Source organism: Sander lucioperca, chromosome 5 (assembly GCF_008315115.2).
Source record: "Sander lucioperca isolate FBNREF2018 chromosome 5, SLUC_FBN_1.2, whole genome shotgun sequence".
Taxonomy (NCBI): Eukaryota; Metazoa; Chordata; class Actinopteri; order Perciformes; family Percidae; genus Sander; species Sander lucioperca.
Genome location: NC_050177.1, coordinates 383,712 through 408,319, shown reverse-complemented (window position 1 = coordinate 408,319; position 24,608 = coordinate 383,712). Strand labels below are relative to the sequence as shown.

Below are 24,608 nucleotides of genomic sequence, written 5' to 3'. Positions count from 1 at the left end.
CGCAGATTTCCGTCAACTCCTGACTTTTGTCGAGTAGTTTTCAGCGATCGTCCGTGACACCATGTAGCTGAGCTGAGGTACAGACGAAAGGAAAATTATCGGTTAAAAAATGTGGCGACATATCCCGGTGTTAAGAGGCGGAGTCAGCAGTAGCTATGAATGTACAAACTGGTGAGGGCGAAGTAAAGAAAAAAAGTACTTTTTGAACAAGTGGCGCATTGACAAAACGTACAGCGAAAGACCGTGCAAAACATTTCAGACCTGCCAACCTGTATACATTTTAACATTAATGTACGCTGTAACGTGTTTTCTAGTCGCTGAAAGTTGCTGCTGTTATCCTGTCAGCTCTGTGCTGCTGAGTTCCCCCCGCGACTGACGACACGCACGCACGCACGCGCGCGCGCACACAGTGGATGCAGGAAAAAACGGAGAGGAGACGACACGATGACCTAAATTGAGGACAGCTACGCTCGTTATTGTAAGTGCAAAGATCAACAAGCCACTGACAGAAATGTTAAAATTTGATTCATTCAATAAATTATTATTTTTTGTCTTAAATCCACCAGCTATTTTCATATTATACCAACATTTGCAGCATCCTGAGCCTTTTGGTAAGGTTACTAGGAAATCTCAGCCCAGAGTAGTTTTATTCTCCCCAAAACAAGTTTCCTTTTTATTTTTAAAGACCTATACAAAAAAGCAACTTTCACTGTCCGTCGCAACTTCATTGCAACAAAAATACAAAAGACATTGCAACTTTTATGGCAACCTTTTACAAAAGCTCCTGCAAAATCAGACATTTTGGGCCGCAACAATCTCAAAATAAGGCTGCGAAATCCTGAAGGGACTGGTTAATGCTATGTTACTGATACTGAGAGATGGGTCAATATTTTTTTTGTTCATTAAACATGTAGGCCTACAATTACTGTAGAATATGACCAAACACAATTTTACCATGGTCTCGCAGGCTTTTTTTCACATCACTTTTTATTTGCCTAAATTAATAAAATATGTATCAATAATAATAAAAAAATGATGTATTGAAGCAATTCAAAATATGCTAGTGCACTTTCTTTTATAAATTTGAATTCTGGAAAAAGTGGCTGGTAAAAAATAAAAGTGGCTGGTAAAATTGGGCATCCACCAGCCACTGTGGCTGGTGGGCAAAAAAGTTAATTTCCCACCCTGGTCTGGTGATAGCCAGACTAACAGCACTGTAGCTAAATGTCTAATAAAGTGTTGTTCACACTCCAGACCAATAGGTGGCGGTGGGTCAGTTGTCCACCGGCAGAAAACAAAGACAGGAAGTAGTGGTAATGTGAGAAATACAAGTTTGTTTTCATTCTTTTCTCTGAACTTCAACCGTGGATCAAACTACTTTAGGTAGCAGTATGATTTAGTTTAGTTTTATGTGAACTTGCTGTTGGGCTGTTACTCATTTGTTGGACTCAAAGACATTCAACTGGTGACTCAATGTTTTTAGTTTATTTTAGTATTTATTTATTCTCTGGTATGATTAATACAGATTATGTATTGAGGTATGTTGTGTTTGAATGTGCCTGAACACAAACAAAGTTCCCTCACGGGAAAAATTTACTTATTTTGATTTGGGGATACAGCATTGCATGATGGGAGATGTGCCCATTTTTCTCAAGTAACATGTAAGCTAAATAATTGTTGTCAGACTTAGTACAAACACAAGCACAAGTTTATTATAAATATCACCACAAACCGTCACCAGTTGTACCTGAACTTAAATGTACGTTGTTCCTGTTTAATATGGTGACCAAAAATGTTGTAAGTTTGTAGTTAATTACCCGACCCATAGGTGAGACGTACCGTGCGGAGAATGTGGTCCTCTCTGCCGACCCGTTCTCAGTATCGCTTCTCGGCCTTTTGGCTAAGATCAAGTGTAGTATCTGTTCTTATCAGTTTAATATCTGATACGTCCCCTATCCGGGGACCATATATTAAATTGATTTTTGGAACTGGGAGATGGAATAGGGGCTTGCTCCGTCCACTCCACGCATCGACCTGGTATTGCAGTACCTCCAGGAACGGTGCACCCCCCTCTCAATGTTTAACATCAATCTTATTCACATCTTGTTGCTGTTGTTGTGCGTACATTTTATTATATAAGTGCCCTGGTGCTGTTGTTGTAAAGCAAGAGGTTGTAAAGTGGAGACATGTTTTTAATGCCTGTTACTGTAAAATGAATTGAACCAGTAACTGTTAGGGTTGAGCGATACTGGAGGTTTTGTTATCGATCCGATACCAAGTAAATACAGGGCTAGTATCACAGATACTTTTTACTTGTAACGTCATGCTCATTGAATAATTTTGTGATTTTGCCTTTAGTTAGTTGATTATGAGAGAGAGAGAGAGAGAAAAAAAAAAGTATCAATTTATCACGACAGAATCGATCCGATACCAATACTCATCTTGGTATCGATATTTAGATCGATACGCTCAGCCCTAGTAACTGTTGAGAGAGACGAGGAGATTGTTAAAAGAAATGTGCTGTTCTTTGCCCTCACTGCTTGTAGATTCTTGATCTTGGTAGATCCTCAAACTTGATGTTGTTGGTTAGTTTTATTTCACTGTAGTTTTGAAATGAACTGTCGGTTCAGTCTGATAATTAGGTTAGCTCATTCCCCAAAAGTGAGAATCCTTTCTACATAATTTCTGCTGACATTAAGAAGGCATATGCTCTTCATTTTCTGTTATCTAAGTTATTTCTTCTTGCTGTATACGTTGCATAGACACAAGAACAGAGATGAATGTTTAATCGTGTTGTTCACACTCCAGACCAATAGGTGGCGGTGGGTCAGTTGTCCCCCAGAAACGAACAAAGACAGGAAGTAGTTGTAATGTGAGGAAACAGAACTGTGTTTTTATTCTTTTCTCTGAATTTCAGACGTGGATCAAACTACTTTTTGTTGCAGTATGATTCAGCTTGTTCCTATTTAAACTCTCTGTTGGGCTGTTCTTAGTTTGTTGGAGTTAAATACATAAAACGAGTGACTTTTGAGTTTGCTTTTTATTTGGTGATACAGCATTGCATTATGGGAAATATAAATGCATTATTTCTCAAGTGAAGTGTAAATAATCTTTGTTAGCCTTAGTACAAACATGTTTCTTCTGTATTTAAATCCTGTAGATTGTCATGCCTTCTATAATCTCTGATTTTGGTAATGTCTATATTGTCAGCACCTTTAGTCAGCATGGTGTTTCTGTGAAAGACTCCCCTGACTCTGACGTGTACAACTCATACTTACCTGGCAGGGGAGATACCATGATCAAGAAGGTGGTTCACCCAGGGCGAGGCTTGGCCATTGCACTCCGGCTGAGCTGACCTCTGCGAATTCCCCAAATGTGGGAATCTCGACTGCATAATTTGTGATAGTGGGGGACTGCGTTCGCGCTCTCCCCTGATAACATGTTAAATGAAAATATACATCACAATAATCAGATGAACTGACACTATTAACGCAGCAAAATGTGTTCCCATATTGTTAGTATATTCTCACACATTACTTTAAATTACTCCAGATTCAGTGAATCCTCCTCTAATGAATGAGAAATCAGTCATAACAGCTCTCTGTTGTTAATGTAGATGTGGAAGTAAACTGTCAATCAGTGAAGAAAACAAGAATCTGACAATTCTTCCTATTTTCATACAGAGAAGCACATAGCTAAATGTTTAATAAAGTGTTGTTCACACTCCAGACCAATAGGTGGCGGTGGGTCAGTTGTCCATCGGCAGAAAACAAAGACAGGAAGTAGTGGTAATGTGAGAAACAAAAAGTGTTTTCATTATTTTCTCTGAACTTCAAACGTGGATCAAACTACTTTTGGTATTTCACTTTTCATTTTTTCATATTTATAAGGACAGTGCACATTCATTAACAATTCTGTAAATGTGCCAGTGTTAGCCAGCCGGCTAATTTTCAACTGTAGTCCTTTGGCAAGATGTTATGAGAACCATCAATTGACTTGGTCAGTTGTTCCCAGATGTCAAGTCAGCAATAAAATATAGTTTACTATAAGCCTGCCGCCTGAACTACGTTGGGTCAAAAAAAAGAAATAAAGCATCTGACTGGCACACCCTTATCCAAAAGCACAACCAGTTTTATTAATGTTACTCTGAGTGAGCAGTGTTACCAGAATTTTTTAATTTTGATAACTGTTTTGATTCACAACTAAGGTGGAAAATAAGTTTTGTGTTTAATGTATTTTTGTTGATGTTGAAATGGATTTTAAGACAGCAAAGCAAATACAGGCTACTCTTTTTGCACTTGCTCTGTTTACTTTAATTTTTCATTTTTGTATTCCTCCTGAAAGTGACTTTATTTTGGCTTCAGGTTGCACTACAAATTAATTTTACTTGAACAGTGCAGCGTTAAACAATTTTAATAAATAGAGATTTGAACCTTATTGAAATTTGTTTTGTGTAAATTGTTAATATTTGAGCAATAGGAAAATAATCGCTAATTGAAAAATTAATCGTTAGATTAATCGTTTAAAAAATAATCGTTTGGGACAGCCCTATACTGGTGCCATTGTTGCAGTAAGTTTGGCAGCTGCTTGCGCTTTAGTTTTGGCATGGATATAGATGACTGTGTCATTGGGCATACATCTGTACCTCACACCCTGTGCATGCTGAAGGTAAATCATTTATCTATAAACTGAACAGAATAGGTCCCAGTATGGATCCCTGGGGTACACCCAGTTTATTGATCAGTGGGGGTTGATGTCTCACCGCTGTACTCTGCCTGATTGTCACGAATGACGACTGGAGAGGAGGCTTTTCAAGTCTCAATGCGTGCATTTATTAACAAAAAACACCACCAAAACATACTCAAACCAAAATACAAAAACAGAATATTAAACTGAGGCAAAAAAAACCAGCAAACCAACAAAACGGTCACCTCACAGCACACTGCCAACCTTCCTTCTACCTTCTTCTACTGAAGTCCTTTTTAACTCAGCTTCCCCTAATTAGAAACTACCACCTACACAGGTGAGTATAGGGTGAGCTATCCTGAGCAAGCACCAGTAACACTTAAGTTTCTCAAAACCTCATTACAATAGGATAGATCAGTTACTGCCAGCATTATTGTTTATACATATATGTGCACCCTCTACAATAGGTACCCCAAATATTCTAAACATGTCATCTACTACAGAACTATCTTACCTATTCTTCACCTTAGGATTGCCCAGCCCCTCCCTACAGAAAGGACCTAATGAGGCAAACCTGCATCCACTCTCCCTGATTAAGCTGATGAGCAGCTGAGCTACCCCCCCACATCACAGGCAGAACCACAGCAAATGCTATGAACCCATAAAACCTGCCAAACAGGCCTATGTCAAATAAAGTAACAAATACACAAACAATAACCTAAACATTAGTGATATTAAGAATTAAGCAGACACGAAACGGTGTCTGCTTACGGTAATTGTTAATGTTAACATGTTTTCCTGTACTGCTAGGCAGAGTTGAAGGCTGGGGAGTCTTTTGGAACCTTTATTCCTGACAGGCATAAGCAATGAGGGGCACTCGTTGTCCCCATTGACCTTTTTTTTTGTTTTAGTTTGTTATTTTTGTGCAGCAGGTGGTTAGAGCGGTTCCAGGAGCTGCTCGGGTGCACTCCATGGCTGTCTAGGTGATTTTCAGCATGCTGAAAGTTAACCGGGTTACTGGGCTTGTGCTTAATTTATCCCGCTGCTAGCCTGCATGAAGACTAGGGTTGAGCGAGAGAGGTAGTATTGGTTAGGCAGTTAGCCAGAGGAATGGGGTTCCAATATTAAAGCAGCCTGTCATCTTTGTCTGGTGGTGGTGAAAATTTGTTCTGGTGGTGTTCTTGCTTGCCTGTAGCGTGTTTATACAGTATTCGTTGCTGAGAGAAGGCTCTCTGTCTGGAGAAATGGCTTCAATTGAGGACTTTGTTCGGTTTCCAAGTGAAGAGTTGCTTAATTCTAGAGGTTGACCGATTCATCGGTTTTGCCGATTAATCGGCACTGATAGTTGATTGGAGGAACTACCGTTATCGGCAAAAATCCATACCGATAGTTTTTCCTGGTTGCGTCCGTTGCTGGAGCGGCTAAGAAGCGCGTGCTGTCATTCATTACACAGTACGTAAGAGAAGGGTCTGCTGACATCATGCATTACAGAGGCGAAATAAAAACTATCACTGATGCCTCGTGTTGTTTATTTTCAACACGTGTTACTGCGCGCTGCACGGAGAGCACATGCTGTGCGGAGAAGGCTGATATCAGATGCGCGTTTAAAGCATCGACAGCAAAAAGGTATGTATACAGCGCATTTTGTCATATCATTATAAAGTTATTAATTTGTTGAATAGATGCTGCATTAGTAGAGAAAGAACAGCACAACAGTATATTTGTTTGCTTTCGAGGCTGAGATGACGCTAAACATTAGTAGTAGGCTAACTTACCTCAAGTGGATGACTCCAAATATGTAGGAGAACTGTTTTAGACAACACACATGCTTGTGTAGCATTGCTGTACAGTTAAACAGTTACATGTTGAGTTTAACTGTTTTTGTTATTTATTACTTTTTGTTTCAGTTTGAATTAATGTCTTTTATTGACTTCAATATTTATTTATATTTATATATTTATTTCATTTAGCATGTTTTCATGGTTCAATAGTTTTTTTTTTTGTTTTGTTTTTTTTTTATAATAAAGTTCAGCACTGTTTTACTTGGAGTGTCATGTTTGTTTTTATCCAGTATCAATTCTAAATACTATCGGTTGATTAATCGGTTATCGGCAAATACGGCCCAACCTAGCTATCGGTATTGGTAAAATCCACTATCTGTCAACCTCTACTTAATTCTTACGAAAAAGAACAGCTATTTAGAGTAGCTGACCATTACAGTGTAGATCTCTCCAACAAGTTATACAAAGATGAGTTGTTGGACACTTTAAAGGCCAACTTAGTGGAGCAGGATGTTTTGCCTGTTCTAGTGAAGTCTGCTAGTGTGCCTTTGGTAGTGACTAGTTCATCTGATGTAGATGGGGAAGTTAAAGTGTCTAACATGGCTCCTGTGCTGGCTGGTTTTGTGGCTGGGTTGTCATTTGAGGAGCAGAAACAGCTACTCTTGCTACAATTGCAGCATGGACACAAGAACGCTATGGAGTTAGAAAACGCACAACAAGATGTTCGTCTTCGGGAAGCCAAACTAGCCCATGATCAGGCAAGACAACAGGTAGTGTTGGAGCACTATAGGTTGGACCTTTTATAAGTAAGGGAAAGCTTCAGCATGGGCCACAGAGGGCTGAGGACTCAGTATAGCTTGCTCCTCATACTCCATCATTTCATGTTTCTGTAAATTTGCGGTTAGTTCTAAAATTTAATGAAAGGGATCCGGACATTTTCTTTGTTGTTTGAACGTTTAGCGGAGGCCCGAAGTTGGTCTGACACTGAGAGCACTCTACTGCTTCATTGTGTGCTCACTGGCAAAGCCCAGGAGGCATTCTCAGCCAATTGTGTTGCTGACAGTGTTAGCTACCAATTGGTTAAAGCTGCTGTACTTAGGGCCTATGAATTGGTGCCGGAACCATATCGTCAGCGGTTCAGGTCCGAACAAAAAGAAGTGGTCTCACACTGAATTTGTTGGTGATTTGGCCACTCATTTTAATCGATGGTGTGCTGTGTCTCAGGTAAAAACCTTTTGAGGATTTGCAGGAACTAATTTTGCTGGAACAGTTTAAAAATACTCTGCCTGGTCGTGTTGTAACTTACATAAATGAACAGAAAGGAAGCAAGGTTACAGATGCTGCTAAATTGGCAGATGAGTTTGTCTTGACCATAAAGTTTTTTTTGGGGAGAACCGTGGTCGTGGAGATGCTGCCCACTCGAACATGAGTTTGTCAGAAGGGACAGAAAGGTTTTCAGTTGAAGCGGACAGGGGTTTCCAGGGAAAGCTGGATCCAAATCGTGTCTAATTACTGTTTGGGTGAGGGTCACTGGAGAAATGAGTGCCCGGTGTTGAAGAAAAAGTTGAAGCCTGTGTATTCGCCAGCAAAGTCATCTGCTGTTGCTGCATCTTTGCGTGCAGAGCGAAGTCGTGTCATTGCTGCTACACAAAACCTTTTATTATTAGAGTTGGGGACTGAGGTTCCTGTGAAGGAGCAACAGTGGACTATTTCCTCAGTTGATGAGGAGATTGATCCCGGTTATGCTGCGTTTGTAGCTGATGGTTATGTTTCACTGGTTGGGAGTGACAGGAAAGTTCCTGTAAAGTTATTACGAGATTCAGGGACGCTTGACTCATTGATTGTGGACTCTGCTATCTTTCTCCTCTGGGACAGAAACCAGTTCCAGTATTGCTGTTCGGAGGATGGGTTTGACTGTTTTTTTCTGCCCCACAGCATAAATTGACACTCTTCTCAGATCTGGTGCAAGGTGAAGTTACCATGGGGGTGCGGCCTTCTTTGCCTGTGGGGGGAGTACACATTCTGGGAAATGACCTGGCAGGAAATCGTATGTGGCCTGTTTCATCTGTTCCGGTGAATACTCCAACTCACCAGGTAGAAGGTTCTGAGTCGCCCAAAATTAGAATTAAGGTGTTCAACAAAGTACTATGACCATGTCCAAAATGTTTTTGTGAGGCATGCCTCTGTAGCAGGACTAAGCAGTCCCGTTCACATAGATGTCGATTTCCTAAAAAGTTTATGATGAATGCGTTTACAGGAGCCGCTGCCAACACACCACTTCTGCCTTTCGCCATTTTTCCATACTGGTAGCAGTATGATTTAGTTTTCTTATTTGAACTCGCTGTTGGGCTGTTAGTCATTTGTTGGAGTCAAATGCATTCAACTGGTGACTTTAGCTTCTGATTTGGGGATACAGCATTGCATGATGGGATATGTGCTCATTATTCTCAAGTAACAATTTTTGTTGGTCTTAGTACAAACACACGCACAAGTTTGTTATGAGTATCCCCACAAACCGTCACCAGTTGTACCTGAACTTAAATGTACGTTGTTCCTGTTTAATATGGTGACCAAAAATGTTGTAAGTTTGTAGTTAATTACCCGACCCATAGGTGAGACGTACCGTGCGGAGAATGTGGTCCTCTCTGCCGACCCGTTCTCAGTATCGCTTCTCGGCCTTTTGGCTAAGATCAAGTGTAGTATCTGTTCTTATCAGTTTAATATCTGATACGTCCCCTACCCGGGGACCATATATTAAATTGATTTTTGGAACTGGGAGATGGAATAGGGGCTTGCTCCGTCCACTCCACGCATCGACCTGGTATTGCAGTACCTCCAGGAACGGTGCACCCCCCTCTCAATGTTTAACATCAATCTTATTCACATCTCGTTGTTGTGGGTGTATTTTATTATATAAGTGCTCTGGTGCTGTTGTTTTAAGAGAAGGAGGTTATAAAGCAGAGACATGTTTTTTAATGCTCGTAGTATTCTATTATAATTTCATGTATATTGTTTTATTATTTAATGTTTACTCTGTATGTGTGCTGTGTGTCTGATATTTTGCTGCTGCAACACCGTTATTTCCCATTTTTTGGGATCAATAAAAAGATCTATCTAGGCCTGTCACGATAACAAATCTTGCTGGATGATAAATTGTCCCAGAAATGATTGCGATAAATAATATTGTCGTTCTGAGACTATTTTCATCTAATATAATGATAATGACAATTGATAATAATGCAGGTACACCTTTTCAAAGATCAATAAACTTTTATTTCTAAAGAATATTTAACACTGGAACTGGAAGACATTTTAAATATCCACAATATGTCTTTGATCTCCTTTAGTATGTCGTCTGTCACGCTGTTGTACAGTTGTGGAATTTCCATTTGTGACACGTATGTTCTCCCAGGTAATTCATACTGGCTGTCAAATGTTTGCAGCATTAGTCGAGTGTTTGTGATAGACTACAGACTCTGTACTGCATTTAACAATTATTAAACACTAAATATTAAATTTAAATAATACATTATATCTACCTATTTCTATGTGACTTTCTGCCACATGGCGAGTTAATGTTTGTACCAAAATAGTTCTGTTTTTCAGTCTTCATTTTGGTGAAGGTGCAGCTATACTTTCTTCTGCTCCTCTGCAGGTCGGAGCTTCGCGGGGGGGGGGGGGGGGGGGGGCCCACACACACACACACACACACACACACACACACACACACACACACACACACACACACACACACACATATACACACAAACACACACGCACAAACAGATGCCAGCCACCACGTCACTTCTGTTTACTGATAGCTAGTGTTTACCTTAGGCTAATTTATTAGCTAGTAAGTGGCGATTTTTGACAAGCAGGTAACGGAGTCTCAGTTCACCGTCCGGGAGCCTCTGACACACTGACAGCTGTAGGCTTGCACCGGTTAATGTTCTGTGCATTGTCGGACACATACAGCAACTTTCCTGAAACCGCTTGCAAGACTGACAAGTCCACAGCGGCGTTTATGTCCGAGCCTGTCTCCACCGCCTCCACCTGCAGGTTGTCAACTGCGTGGTTTGGAATGAAAGGGAGAAAACCGGACGCCGAGTAACAAGGCGGATATCGCTCATATACGTCTTCTTTTTTTGACGGCACCTTAACGGCAAAGTGCTGCGGAAAACCCCGCTCCAACTACTCGCATTTTCTGTCTCTCTCTCTCTCCGCCAGGAGTCCCGCCTCCACACAAAGACCATGCGACTCACAAGAGGGTTCACTCCTCGTTACTCTAAGGAACCGAGAGTGGTCCTCCAGTCTCTGAGAGAGAGAGAGAGAGAGAGAGAGAGCTATCGAGCTAATTTTTTTTATCGTGCGATTAATTGATTTATTGACTATCGTGACAGGCCTAGATCTATCTATCTTAATGCCTGTCACTGTAAAATGAATCAAACCAGTAACTGTTGAGAGAAACGAGGAGATTATTAAAAGAAATGTGCTGTTCTTTGCCCTCACTGCTTGTAGATTCTTGATCTTGGTAGATCCTCAAACTTGATGTTGTTGGTTAGTTTTATTTCACTGTAGTTTTGAAATGAACTGTCGGTTCAGTCTGATAATTAGGTTAGCTCATTCCCCAAAAGTGAGAATCCTTTCTGCATAATTTCTGCTGCTGTTTCCCAGTCGGCTTTCTGCTGACATTAAAAAGGTATATGCTCTTCATTTTCTGTTATCTAAGTTATTTCTTCTTGCTGTATACGTTGCATAGACACAAGAACAGAGATGAAAGTTTAATCGTGTTGTTCACACTCCAGACCAATAGGTGGCGGTGGGTCAGTTGTCCCCCAGAAACTAACAAAGACAGGAAGTAGTTGTAATGTGAGGAAACAGAACTGTGTTTTTATTCTTTTCTCTGAATTTCAAACGTGGATCAAACTACTTCTTGTTGCAGTATGATTCAGCTTGTTCCTATTTAAACTCTCTGTTGGGCTGTTCCTAGTTTGTTGGAGTTAAATACATAAAACGAGTGACTTTTGTTGGCTTTTGATTTGGGGATACAGCATTGCATTATGGGAAATATAAATGCGTTATTTCTCAAGTGAAGTGTAAATAATCTTTGTTAGCCTTAGTACAAACATATTTCTTCTGTATTTAAATCCTGTAGATTGTCATGCCTTCTATAATCTCTGATTTTGGTAATGTCTATATTGTCAGCACCTTTAGTCAGCATGGTGTTTCTGTGAAAGACTCCCCTGACTCTGACGTGTACAACTCATACTTACCTGGCAGGGGAGATACCATGATCAAGAAGGTGGTTCACCCAGGGCGAGGCTTGGCCATTGCACTCCGGCTGAGCTGACCTCTGCGAATTCCCCAAATGTGGGAATCTCGACTGCATAATTTGTGATAGTGGGGGACTGCGTTCGCGCTCTCCCCTGATTACATGTTAAATGAAAATATACATCGCAATAATTAGATAAAGCTTTGCTAGGAGATGCTGGATGACACGTAAAGCATCTAGAGAACAGCGGTTCACAGGGTTTATATATAATATATCTATTAAGGCCAGACACTACAGGTGAATAGGGCAAACATTTTAACTTAAAGATATCACCATGAAACTTCACCAGTTGATTACTCGCATGAATAGGAGAAAAAAATGTATTGCAAGTTTTCTGTAATTTTGTATAAATATGCTAATCAGGCTATATCTAATTAAATATGTGCTAATTTGCATATATTTTGAAGCGAAGAATCTGACCATTGAAAAAAACAAGGTTCAAAATGATTTTTGCATTTTGTTGATATATTCAATGAAAAGACATTTACAGAGGGGATTATGAATATCTCCTTTTGTTACCCAGTAAATCAGAAAATACTGCCAATAGCCTTAAAAAATGGATTTCCACCCTATTTTTAGGCATAAAATGTCATATAAAATCAGGCCAACAAATCCCTCTGTAAAAACCTTCACAATGTAGTTAAGAATACGACTGTGAAGTTTGGTGTATGTAAGTGCTACAGAAGTGGAAAATCTTCGCTCGGAGTGTGAGGAAAAACTAATTTTGAGAAAATGGTCTTTAAAGATTTTAATGGCAAAATTCCACTAATTTCTATTGAAAGCCATGAATTACAGACAAAATATGCTTTAGGTCCAAATAAGATCCATGTATCACACTGTTTAACATCCAAAACTCATCATTGCTTCATCCATCACTGGTCATAACATCCAAAACAAGACATCGACATTCCATCACACAGGTGGAATGACAGAAACTAAATATATCACACCCACAGTAGACATCACAGCCAGTTTTCAAAATTAGCACCATTTACAAGCCAAATGCTGGTAAAATACGAATGTGGCTGGTAGATTTGCTTCACTCACCAGCCAAAAAACAATGGTAATCTATTAAATTGCTGGTAAAATTTGAACATTCACACGCCATTTGGCTGGTGGATGAAAACGTTAATTTTGGACCCTGGTCACAGCAACATCACGTGACGCTTCTGAAGATGACTGCAGAGTCAGCAGTTGAAACTGTCAAGGTATGACAACAAACTTTAAGGCTGTTGTATAAGAAAGAATCACTTATAAATACAAATAGTAGGCTAAATGAACTTGTTTGGATTAACGCATCAACATGGCCTTCAACTGAAGACCATTACATCACAAACTTCGAACTGACAGAACACAACCATAACACAGCCTAGTTCCCCCAAGTTAGTTTACAGTCTACATATCCATGCCAGCACCATATGTAGGGCCCTCCTCCATCTCCTGCTGGTGTCTTTTCACTTTTTTGGCTGTGCTTACACTTTTACGGCTCTGCTTTGCACTGGCGGAATGGACACTGTTGGCTTTTGAGATTCTAACCATGTCGTCATCCTTCATTGCATTGACAGTCACGACAGTGCTCTGAAGCCACAATTTCTCCATCACAGCATGCATGGCAGAGGCACCCTCATTGAATGTAGAAATAGCCATACTAGCTGCAGCCTCGACCCTGCTTCTCCCCACAAAGACTGTTTTTGGACATCGGGCCCATATGATGGAGTTGAGGCATTCGTTGGCATTCTGAGTGCCTCTGAGCAGGCTGTCACTGGACATCCTGTGTATCACAGGGATGAGCTTTTGACCCACCTCCCGTGATAAAAAGTTTCCTGTGTGAAGCCTATGCCTCTCTGGCTTTTTTCCATTCTCCTGTGCTCTCCTGTACCAACACCAGGAAGGATTACACCTAGTGTGTGTAGGATTTTCATCACTAGACATGGAGTAGAGGAGACCTGCCCATATTTCTGCCTTCATTTGATCCAGTGACTCTTGATTATTTAGAATACCCCCCCCTGTAATAATTTTGCAAGGCTTTGCATTTCTTGGCAGTGAGCTTACCCTTACCTTTGCCCCCTAATTTACGCTCAGCACTCAGTTTCCTAAGCGCTGTGGCCATGCTCTTGTGAGCGTGATTTATGCACTCAAGCTTAACTACTTCATGCCCAGGGTATGTGTTGAGCGCAACCACCTCCTTGAATGCTGCACTGTCCCCATCTGCCAGCATCTCTGTGTAGCGCAGCTGATGTTGAGACATAGACCTGGCCCACATCCTCTTGACTGCCTCCTGCTCCATGGCCTTACTTGATTCTGAGAAATTTCTAGCACAGTCTACATGTGTCTCCTTCCAGCTTTCAAATTCCGCCTGCGTTATTTTACCACCTCGCCTAGCACACTCTCTCAGGGTACAAGCATGGCAGTGGGAGGATAGCACCTCAAAGTCCACTACCAGCCCAGTGAGGATGTCGATGCACACACCAATGTCATAGTGGGACGTGAAGCCTCTCTTCTGCCAGGTGCCATCAAAAGACCCATTTATATTGATTATGGCATCCTCATCCTCCCTTACTATCTCAGCCACATCAGGGTCAATATCTGCGTATGCCTGCCTGATCTGGTCCCTGGTTCTCTGAAGTGACTCCACGCCTTTCTCAATTTCGGCGACTGAAATTAAATTTATAGAGAGAGAGAGACCATTTCAAAGCACCTAAAACCCAAGAGCCAAATCCTGAAAACAGTCCCCTCAGTCAGCTGATGGTGAAGCTAACTAACCAGGCTCCCATCAGCACTGATTCAAAACAGATTATGAATCATCCAAAAGATCAATATTTACAACATTTGAGAAAGCAAACAAAGTAGACTAAGGCTGAATCCCATTTCTCTGTCTTACCCCTTACCCCTAGAATCCTTTCTACATAATTTCTGCTGCTGTTTCCCAGTTGTCTTTCTGCTGACATTAAAAAGGCATATGCTCTTAATTTTCTGTTATCTAAGTTATTTCTTCTTGCTGTATACGTTGCATAGACACAAGAACAGAGATGAATGTTTAATCGTGTTGTTCACACTCCAGACCAATAGGTGGCGGTGGGTCAGTTGTCCCCCAGAAACGAACAAAGACAGGAAGTAGTTGTAATGTGAGGAAACAGAACTGTGTTTTTATTCTTTTCTCTGAATTTCAAACGTGGATCAAACTACTTCTTGTTGCAGTATGATTCAGCTTGTTCCTATTTAAACTCTCTGTTGGGCTGTTCTTAGTTTGTTGGAGTTAAATACATAAAATGAGTGACTTTTGAGTTTGCTTTTGATTTGAAGATACAGCATTGCATTATGGGAAATATAAATGCGTTATTTCTCAAGTGAAGTGTAAATAATCTTTGTTAGCCTTAGTACAAACATGTTTCTTCTGTATTTAAATCCTGTAGATTGTCATGCCTTCTATAATCTCTGATTTTGGTAATGTCTATATTGTCAGCACCTTTAGTCAGCATGGTGTTTCTGTGAAAGACTCCCCTGACTCTGACGTGTACAACTCATACTTACCTGGCAGGGGAGATACCATGATCAAGAAGGTGGTTCACCCAGGGCGAGGCTTGGCCATTGCACTCCGGCTGAGCTGACCTCTGCGAATTCCCCAAATGTGGGAATCTCGACTGCATAATTTGTGATAGTGGGGGACTGCGTTCGCGCTCTCCCCTGATAACATGTTAAATGTAAATGTACATCACAATAATCAGATGAACGTCTGACACTTTAAACGCCACAAAGTAAGTTCCTGTAATGTTATTAATATATCCTCACACATTACCGGCGATTTGATTTTGCCCTGCAGCTCAGGCTGGAAACCTGGAAACTTTTTTGCTATCCTGCTTCTGTTACAAATCTGCAGGGATCAATCACAAACTGGCTTAACGCCAAGGGATCGGGATCCGGCAAACGTTTTAGCTATCTTTGATGTTTGATTGCTAACGTTAGCTCAAAACGCCATTCAAGTGACAGCCTTTGTTGTGTTTGATTGCTAACTTGTAGCCAGCAGTGAACGAACTTCATTACGTAGGTCCATTTTTATTGTATTGACATTACAGAAGTCTCTCGTTAGCAGGTTCTTGGAGGCTACTTCAGCCTCTAATCTAGAACTGACATCAGGGATCATGCCGTGAAAATGTGATGCCTTACGCCAAATAACAAATTACTGCTAAGTAATGTACCTATTTCATTAATCGGTGGCTAACGGCAACACAGATCTGCGTGAAGTCGCAAAGTGATGCATGCACAACTCACATCTGCACTCGATTCACATTGGGTAGTGACTTGAATCTTGATTGAACTCGATCTGGTGATAGCCAGACTAACAGAAGCACTGCAGCTAAATGTTTAATAAAGTGTTGTTCACACTCCAGACCAATAGGTGGCGGTGGGTCAGTTGTCCACCGGCAGCAAACAAAGACAGGAAGTAGTGGTAATGTGAGAAATAAGTGTTTTAATTCTTTTCTCTGAACTTCAACCGTGGATCAAACTACTTTAGGTAGCAGTATGATTTAGTTTAGTCTTTTGTGAACTTGCTGTTGGGCTGTTACTCATTTGTTGGAGTCAAATACATTCAACTGGTGACTCAATGTTTTTAGTTTATTTTAGTATTTTAGTATTTATTTATTCTCTGGTATGATTAATACAGACTATGTATTGAGGTATGTTGTATTTGAATGTGCCTGACCACAGACGAAGTTCCCTCACGGGAAAAAATTAAGTTATTTTGATTTGGGGATACAGCATTGCATGATGGGATATGTGCCCATTTTTTTCAAGTAACATGTAGGCTAAATAATTGTTGTCAGTCTTAGTACAAACACAAGCACAAGTTTGTTATAAATATCCCCACAAACCGTCACCAGTTGTACATCAACTCAAATGTACGTTGTTCCTGTTTAATATGGTGACCAAAAATGTTGTAAGTTTGTAGTTAATTTCCCGACCCATAGGTGAGACGTACCGTGTGGAGAATGTGGTCCTCTCTGCCGACCCGTTCTCAGTATCGCTTCTCGGCCTTTTGGCTAAGATCAAGTGTAGTATCTGTTCTTATCAGTTTAATATCTGATACGTCCCCTACCCGGGGACCATATATTAAATTGATTTTTGGAACTGGGAGATGGAATAGGGGCTTGCTCCGTCCACTCCACGCATCGACCTGGTATTGCAGTACCTCCAGGAACGGTGCACCCCCCTCTCAATGTTTAACATCAATCATAGTCACATCTTAATGCTGTTGCTGTGGATACATTTTAGTATATAAGTGCTCTGGTGTTATTGTTGTAAAGCAGGAGGTTGGAGGTTTTAAAGTGGAGACATGTTTTTTAATGCTGCTGTTTCCCAGTCGGCTTTCTGCTGACATTAAAAAGGCATATGCACTTCATTTTCTGTTATCTAAGTTATTTCTTCTTACTGTATACGTTGCATAGACACAAGAACAGAGATGAATGTTTAATCGTGTTGTTCACACTCCAGACCAATAGGTGGCGGTGGGTCAGTTGCCCCCCAGAAACAAACAAAGACAGGAAGTAGTTGTAATGTGAGGAAACAGAACTGTGTTTTTATTCTTTTCTCTGAATTTCAAATGTGGATCAAACTAAGTTTTGTTGCAGTATGATTCAGCTTGTTCCTATTTAAACTCTCTGTTGGGCTGTTACTAGTTTGTTGGAGTTAAATACATAAAACAGGTGACTTGAGTTGGCACAGGAGTCTCCTGGGCCCCCACTGTGACCTGTCCTGACGTAATGGCTGAGATTGTGCTTGGTGACGTAGGTGTCGATCAGCTGACCATCCGTCAGGGAATCGTAGTGGGTTGAGTGTCCTGCACCTACGGCCTGCAAGAGCAGTGCCACGTTGTCTTTGTTGTATGAGAAGACTGCAGCAGAGAGTGCAGACTTGAACAGGGCGTATTTTGGATGGTGATCTGTTCTGACGGCGGCATCAAATCGGTGTATCCAATTAAAAATGTCCAGGCAGCTCTGCCCTTGTTGGAGGTAACTGGAAGGAGATGCTCAGATTCCCTGAAGGCAGAGAAAATATACACATATACTGACCTCATTAGTGAATAGTAATTTCAGAATTGACAGTAGCATTAGATCTTATGTACTCTATTACAATGGAGGCTTTCTGTTGTGTTTGCTGCACTCTGCACTGTCTCACTATTTTAATCTTTGCCTCAACACTGAAGGAAAAAAAAAAAATCTGACTTACTTGTGATCTTTCCAGGTTCATTGTACTGGCTGAGGAGGGTGGTGTAGAGGTCTTTCCTCTGCAGGTACTCCTCGCAGTGGCTCTCCAGCACCTGTCTCCACACCTTGGACATGGTTTTGCCCTCGGTGCGGTCCCTCATCAGGTGGATCACCTGCTTGTCCACACCACGCCTGAAATTAGAGCACAATCATTTAATGCATTGGTGAATCTTCAGATATTGCAATGACTTAGAATTCAAATAGCTGTGAAATGATGCAGACACTCACCGTAATGTTAGCACAGCAGGGAACATAGCCTTGTGAGCTGGGCTGAGCTGATCCATGATGCCTGCCTCCCATGACAGGAAACGGCCAATGGCATGCTCCACCGACTCGTTGGCAGCTTTCCTTTATGCGTTGCAGGCCAGCTCCTCCATATGCATCGAGTACCAGCCAGATATGCCGCAGATCTGTCTGACCGTGTGGCAGTACCCACCACGGTACAGAAAAGCGGACTTATTGCCACTTACTGTGCACTCAGGCTGGGGACAGCAAAGACTGTACCGCCACACCCCTACTGGTCTCCAAAAAAAACCATTGCTGTGAACAAAGGAGTCTGCCGAGGGGACTCTCTGTCCCACCACTCCAGAGAATTCCGGGGGATAAAACCACATCCGGTCAACCTTGAGGACTTTCCTCCATTTCGTACGGCCGTGTTTGTCCTGGTACGATGTTGCCCTCTGGAGCAGTCCCCTGACATCGTCCTCTTTCAGCCACTTTAAATCTGCTTGTGGCAGCCCATGTGCAGCAGACTCCCACATTTTGTGCCAGCCCTCAAATGTAACCTGGTAGTGTAACAAAGACAAACCCATATCTAACAACCACTCTGTACTCAGAACTGAACAGTGTTAGCGCCGCCTGACATGGCTGAAGTGTTACATCTGCAACGGTCACATCAGATGTCCTCTCAAGACCAGGAGCCGATGCAGGAGCCGGACATGGGCCAAGCCGAGGGGGCAGACATGGAGGGGGCGGGCATTAAGGGCCGAGCAGAGGAAGCTGACATTATGGGCCGTGTGGATGGGCCAGAAATCCCAGATGTTGAGGATGAAGTGATGGAGGCCACAGGTCTGGTGATGGTAGAGGTGGCAGAGGGGCTTTTTCTGACTTTCAGTGCATCTTTATGAGTTACGGTAGTCAAGGGAAATCAGGAACTTTGCTCTAGATAAAGGAGGTAGCACTTAGAAGTGCCTTTGTGTTTTCGGTCCAGGCCTCCGAAGTCATCCAGGGTCCCAGCATTATTACATCGTACGGGACCCAAAGGGGGTCCTGTCGCAGCCCGCACTCGTCTGGCTCTCTCTGTAGTTTACTGGAGCGCGTTACCACACTCACAGAATGACTGTTGACCATTGTCGTCACCGTCTTTTTCTGCAGATAAAACACAAACCTTATTGTTATTCAAGTTCAGGAGATATTAGCTTGATTAGTTAATAGGGGGGCGGGACGAGACACCCAGCTCACGAGATCGAGACTTTAACGCTATTTTACAGAAAACCTCAATGAAGAAATAAAAAATAGGGCCCTATTTTAACGATCTGGCGCAGGTGCGTTTAGGGCGTGTCCAAATCCACTTTTGCTAGTTTGACGGCGGAAAAAAGGGTCTGTGCCGGCCGAGAGAGAATGAGAGAACGAGAGGTAGGGAAAGAGAGGGAAAGAGAGAGGGAGAAAGAGAGCGAGAGCATTTTTGCAACAACAAAAAAAAAAAAACCCTGCCCCCGTACCCCCTGCAGTCCTCCAAAGTACCCCTAGGGGGACACGTACCCCCTGCAGTACTCCAAAGTACCCCTAGGGGACACGTACCCTCTGGAGTCCTCCAACGTACCCCTAGAGGTACACGTACCCCCATTTGAGAAACATCACACAGTGACTGTCCAACACTGTCAGGATGGCGGCCATTACAGCAGTGTTAAGAACAGAGAAAAAACAAAGACACATTACTCTTTATTTAACCGTTTATTTAGAATATAGATTTAAATTTTAGATAAAAATGGAAGCCATAAGGTCGCTCGTTGGTCTTTAATCGTATCTTCTCCAATCGATTTTCGTATTGTGTGCACCTGATAATAAAGGTTTATTGAGGCTTCCAGCTTAAGGAACAGACTTACACGATAACGAAGACCGTTGCTTGTTCCGGTTCAACGCCGCTCGTGATGACCTTGTGTACCGCCATCGTGTTGCTGTGAAAAGTGGCTCGAGACGTCACAGACAGCAGGTTGTTGGTCTAACAGCCTTACACGACCGTGTAGTACTATATGTTGAGGATGCCCGCCAGTTCGTGTTCGACGCCGTGTGTGATGACCCCGGTGCTGCGAGAAGAGCTTCGTAACTGCGTCCAAAGCCACAGAGTGACTTGAGACGCCACAGACAGCAGGTCGTTGGTCGAACAGCTTTACACGACCGTGTAGTACTACACGTTGAGAATGCGCGCCTGTTCGTGTTCGACGGCGTTCATGATGACCATGCGTACCGCCGTCGCGATGCTGCGAGAAGAGCTTCGTAACTGTGTTCAAAGCCACAGAGCGGCTCGAGACATCGCAGACAGCAGGATTTCGAGAAGGGTTTCTTCATTGATCTTAACACATTTCAGTAAAAGGTAAACACTTACAGGTAAACTGTAATTGTTCCAGTTACTGAATGCGTAAGCGATCAAATTCGCCGATGACACAACGACGCGTATCGTGCGGGTATTAACCTGCATCTCAAGTTGATTGTTGAACGCCAGACCCACTCCGCAGACTTCGAAAACGCCTCGAAATGCCATGATGGTTGTCTTCTGCTTTCTTCTTCCTTGTTCTTCGTCCTCCTTCTGCTTCTTGCTGCGGGTACAGTGAGGAAAGGAGCTCCGGACCCGAAAAAACCCGATCAACAGCAGCTTATTGAACTTCTAAACGCACTCGATACACAGAGGTCATCAACCTACCCCAGTGTCTCAGTCATGGTAACCCAACAAATGTAAATAAACGAACACATTATCAAGACTAAAACCTCGGTAGCATAACTGCATAACAAAAACACCAACAGAACATCATTTACACACTTAAACTAGAACAGGGACCGTTAATAATTTTGTCCCATGATCCTTTGCACTGCCGTGCAGTTACAATATGCTTCAGCCTGCTCTCTGATTGGAAGAGGAAGAATGGTGTAATATGATACGATATGAGGGCAGATCGGTGAGGAAGGAAAGGAATGTAACAAATTCACAAACTATCTACCCAACGGAGGCAGAGGCAGAGCAGCAAGTCATATGTTCTGCAAGGTAAAATTACTGTTGTTATCAAGGGAGTCTGGTGGCTTTCTACTTATGTACTTTCATACAGCACATAACATATGAGTACTTACATTTATATATCTGTGTATCGCTAGAAATGTAACCAGGGACAATGGCTCACAAGCTTCATTTTAAAACAACAGTTTAATATTTTTAGAATCTTCTAAAGTTTACAATAATCACAAAAAGCAATGTAGGCTTCTGCTGTGGACCGGGACTGCAGCTCAATGTATTTTAGACATGTCATGTATTGGATTTAATAGGTCATATGTCTAACAAACAGGAAGTAACGAGAGCGTAACAACAGGGATAGCCTGACGGCATGTGGCTGTAATAATCGTGTTCGGACAATAAAGCAAGTAAACGAAGCAGCTCCATGTGGTGATTAAATTCAGAACAAAATTTTAAATATTTGACTGCCTTACCTCGCTGACAGGCTGCATTCATTTCCTGAAGTTCCTGAACAACAGTGTCCCCTCCGCCTTTTGTCGGCCGTTCAGTCTCCCTCTGCAACAGTTATATAGCCTACTTCGGTTCATAAAAGTTTCCTTTTGTGTCCACAGTGAACGGCATTTGGTCTCGGCTGCTGTCATAATCCCTCGTTTTAATTTTCTTGCATTTGTTTAGTCCATAAACCGACATGGAGGGGGCGGACATTAAGGGCTGAGCAGAGGGAGCTGACATTATGGGCCGTGTGGATAGGCCAGAAATCCCGGCTGTTGAGGATGAAGTGATGGAGGCCACAGGTCTGGTGATGGTAGAGGTGGCAGAGGGGCTTTTCTGACTGGCCGTGACAGCAGGACAGGGGGTAGTGGTGGTTGAGGCCGGAAGAGTGGCGTGATCGTTTCCGTCCTTTCCTTTTAACACCTTTGTCCCTGCCATGCTGGGTGTGGGCACATATTCCATAAGGGGTTAGTCTGGCGGAGGGAGGACTGGTGGCTGGAGGGGTGCTGGAGGTAGGACTGCAGATGAAACCAAGGTGGTTTTGGTTATGGTGGATGCCTGTTTTGTGGCGTGCATATTGAGGATGCGCTCTTGCCGCCAGATGAAGTCCTGCACAGTCTTGATATTGATCTTTGGTAGAGGAATGCCTGCTTTGCAAAGCACTGGATTCTCCACCAAAATCCGGTGCTGGATGCACTCATCGCGCTTCAATATCATGCTTTTTTCAGGACTCTTCCGTGAACCTTGAGGTGAGCGCAACCACAGCAGTTTATCCAGCGTGTACATGAGCCGGTTATGCTGTGCGCTGATGTCGTGCTGTGCCGGTGCGTAGCGCTTGGCCATCTTGACCTTCTGTACTACAGCAGCATCATCTCTTTTGGTTCGGCAGTACTGGGTGTTGCACCAGTGGGTTCTGTACAGCTGGTTAAACGGTTTGTTCACCAGCCTCTCCTGCTGGCGGATGAAGTCCCTCACTGTTTGTTTATTTTGGGGAGAGGGATACCTGCCTTGCACAGGATTGGGTCATCCACCAAGACCCAGTGCTGGATCCTGTCATAGGCCTTGAGGATGGAAGCGAGAGGCCTTAGGGGAGCGCAGCTACAGCAGCTTGACAAGCACATACAGTACTGTGCAAAAGTTTTAGGCAGGTATGAAAAAATGTAAACTAAGAATGCTAGTTTATTTTGATCAATTAACAAAATGCAGTGAATGAACAGAAGAGGAATCTAAATCAAATCAATATTTGTGACCACCCTTTGCCTTCAAGACAGCATCAATTCTTCTAGGTACACTTGCACACAGTTTTTGAAGGAACTCGGCTGGTAGGTTGTTCCAAACATCTAGGAGAACTAACCACAGATCTTCTGAGGATGTAGGCTTCCTCAAATCCTTCTGTCTCTTCATGTAATCCCAGACACTCGATGATGCTGAGTTCAATTCAATTTCATTTATAGTATCAAATCATAAGAGTTATCTCGAGACACTTTACAGGTAGAGTAGGTGTAGACCACACTCTATAATTACAAAGCCCCAACAATTACCGTAATTCCCTCAAGAGCAAGCATTAGCAGTAGCTATAGCGACAGTGGCAAGAAAACTCCCTTTCAGGAAGAAACCTCGGCAGACCCAGACTCTTGGTAGGCGGTGTCTGACGGTGCCGGTTGGGGGTGTGAGATCAGGGCTCTGTGGGGGCCATGCCATCACTTCAGGACTTATTGTTCTTCTTTACACTGAAGATAGTTCTTAATGACCTTGGCTGTATGTTTGGGGCCGTTGTCCTGCTGCAGAATACACCTCCCTGATGGTATTGCATGATGGATAAGTATCTGCCTGTATTTCTCAGCATTGAGGACACCATTAATCCTGACTAAATTGCCAACTCCATTTGCAGAAATGCAACCCCAAACTTGCAAGGAACCTCCACCATGCTTCACCGTTGCTCATTATTGTACCGCTCTCCAGCCCTTCGGCGAACAAACTGCCTTCTGCTACAGCCAAATATTTAAAATTTTGAATCATCAGTCCAGAGCACCTGCTGCCATTTTTCTGCACCACATTTCCTATGTTTTTGTGCATAGTTGAGTCGCTTGTCCTTGTTTCCATGTCGGAGGTATGGCTTTTTGGCTGCAACTCTTCCATGAAGACCACTTCTGGCCAGACTTCTCCGGATAGTAGATGGTGTACCTGGGTCCCACTGGTTTCTGCCAGTTGTGAGCTGATGGCACTGCTGGACATCTTCCAATTTCAAAGGGAAATAAGCTTGCTGTGTTTTTCATCTGCTGCACTAAATTTCCTTCGCCGACCACTGCGTCTACGATCCTCAACGTTGCCCGTTTCTTTGTGCTTTTTCAAAAGAGCTTGAACAACACATCTTGAAACACCTGCTTTGAAAATTTTGTCTGGGAGAGAGACCTTGCTGATGCAGTATAACTACCTTGTATCTTGTTGCTGTGGTCAGTCTTGTCATAGTGACATGAAACGGTCTCCCACAACCTCACCTTGGTAGCAGAGTTTGTCTGTTCCTCACCCAGTTTTAAGTCTCCTACACAGCTGTTTCTGTTTCAGTTAATGACTGTTTCAAACTACATGTGGCATTGATGAGCATTAGCACCTGTTTGGTATAATTGGTTGATCATACACCTGACTACAATCCTACAAAATCCCTGACTTTTTGCAAGTGTACCTATAATAATTGATGTTGGTTTGAAGGCAAAGGATAGTAACACCAAATATTGATGTGATTTAGATTTGTCTTTTGTTCGCTCACTAAACAATCATTTATATTTTTGAAAGCATTCTTAGTTTACAGCTTTTTTTCCCACACCTGCCTA

General features: G+C 42.4%; 6 non-coding genes across 6 annotated transcripts; all 6 read left to right on the top strand.

Moving 5' to 3' along the window:
• The first annotated feature begins 1,880 nt into the window (after window positions 1-1,880).
• On the top strand, window positions 1,881-2,071 carry LOC116053455. The gene has a single exon (XR_004105831.1). It is a non-coding gene; the product is annotated as a U2 spliceosomal RNA (small nuclear RNA).
• A 1,199-nt stretch (window positions 2,072-3,270) lies between these two features.
• Window positions 3,271-3,434, top strand: LOC116053475. The gene has a single exon (XR_004105850.1). It is a non-coding gene; the product is annotated as a U1 spliceosomal RNA (small nuclear RNA).
• Window positions 3,435-9,131: 5,697 nt separating this feature from the next.
• On the top strand, window positions 9,132-9,322 carry LOC116053459. Its single transcript, XR_004105835.1, has one exon. It is a non-coding gene; the product is annotated as a U2 spliceosomal RNA (small nuclear RNA).
• A 2,410-nt stretch (window positions 9,323-11,732) lies between these two features.
• Window positions 11,733-11,896, top strand: LOC116053450. The gene has a single exon (XR_004105827.1). It is a non-coding gene; the product is annotated as a U1 spliceosomal RNA (small nuclear RNA).
• A 3,426-nt stretch (window positions 11,897-15,322) lies between these two features.
• LOC116053451 lies at window positions 15,323-15,486 on the top strand. Its single transcript, XR_004105828.1, has one exon. It is a non-coding gene; the product is annotated as a U1 spliceosomal RNA (small nuclear RNA).
• Window positions 15,487-16,818: 1,332 nt separating this feature from the next.
• Window positions 16,819-17,009, top strand: LOC116053461. Its single transcript, XR_004105837.1, has one exon. It is a non-coding gene; the product is annotated as a U2 spliceosomal RNA (small nuclear RNA).
• The last annotated feature ends 7,599 nt before the right edge of the window (window positions 17,010-24,608 follow it).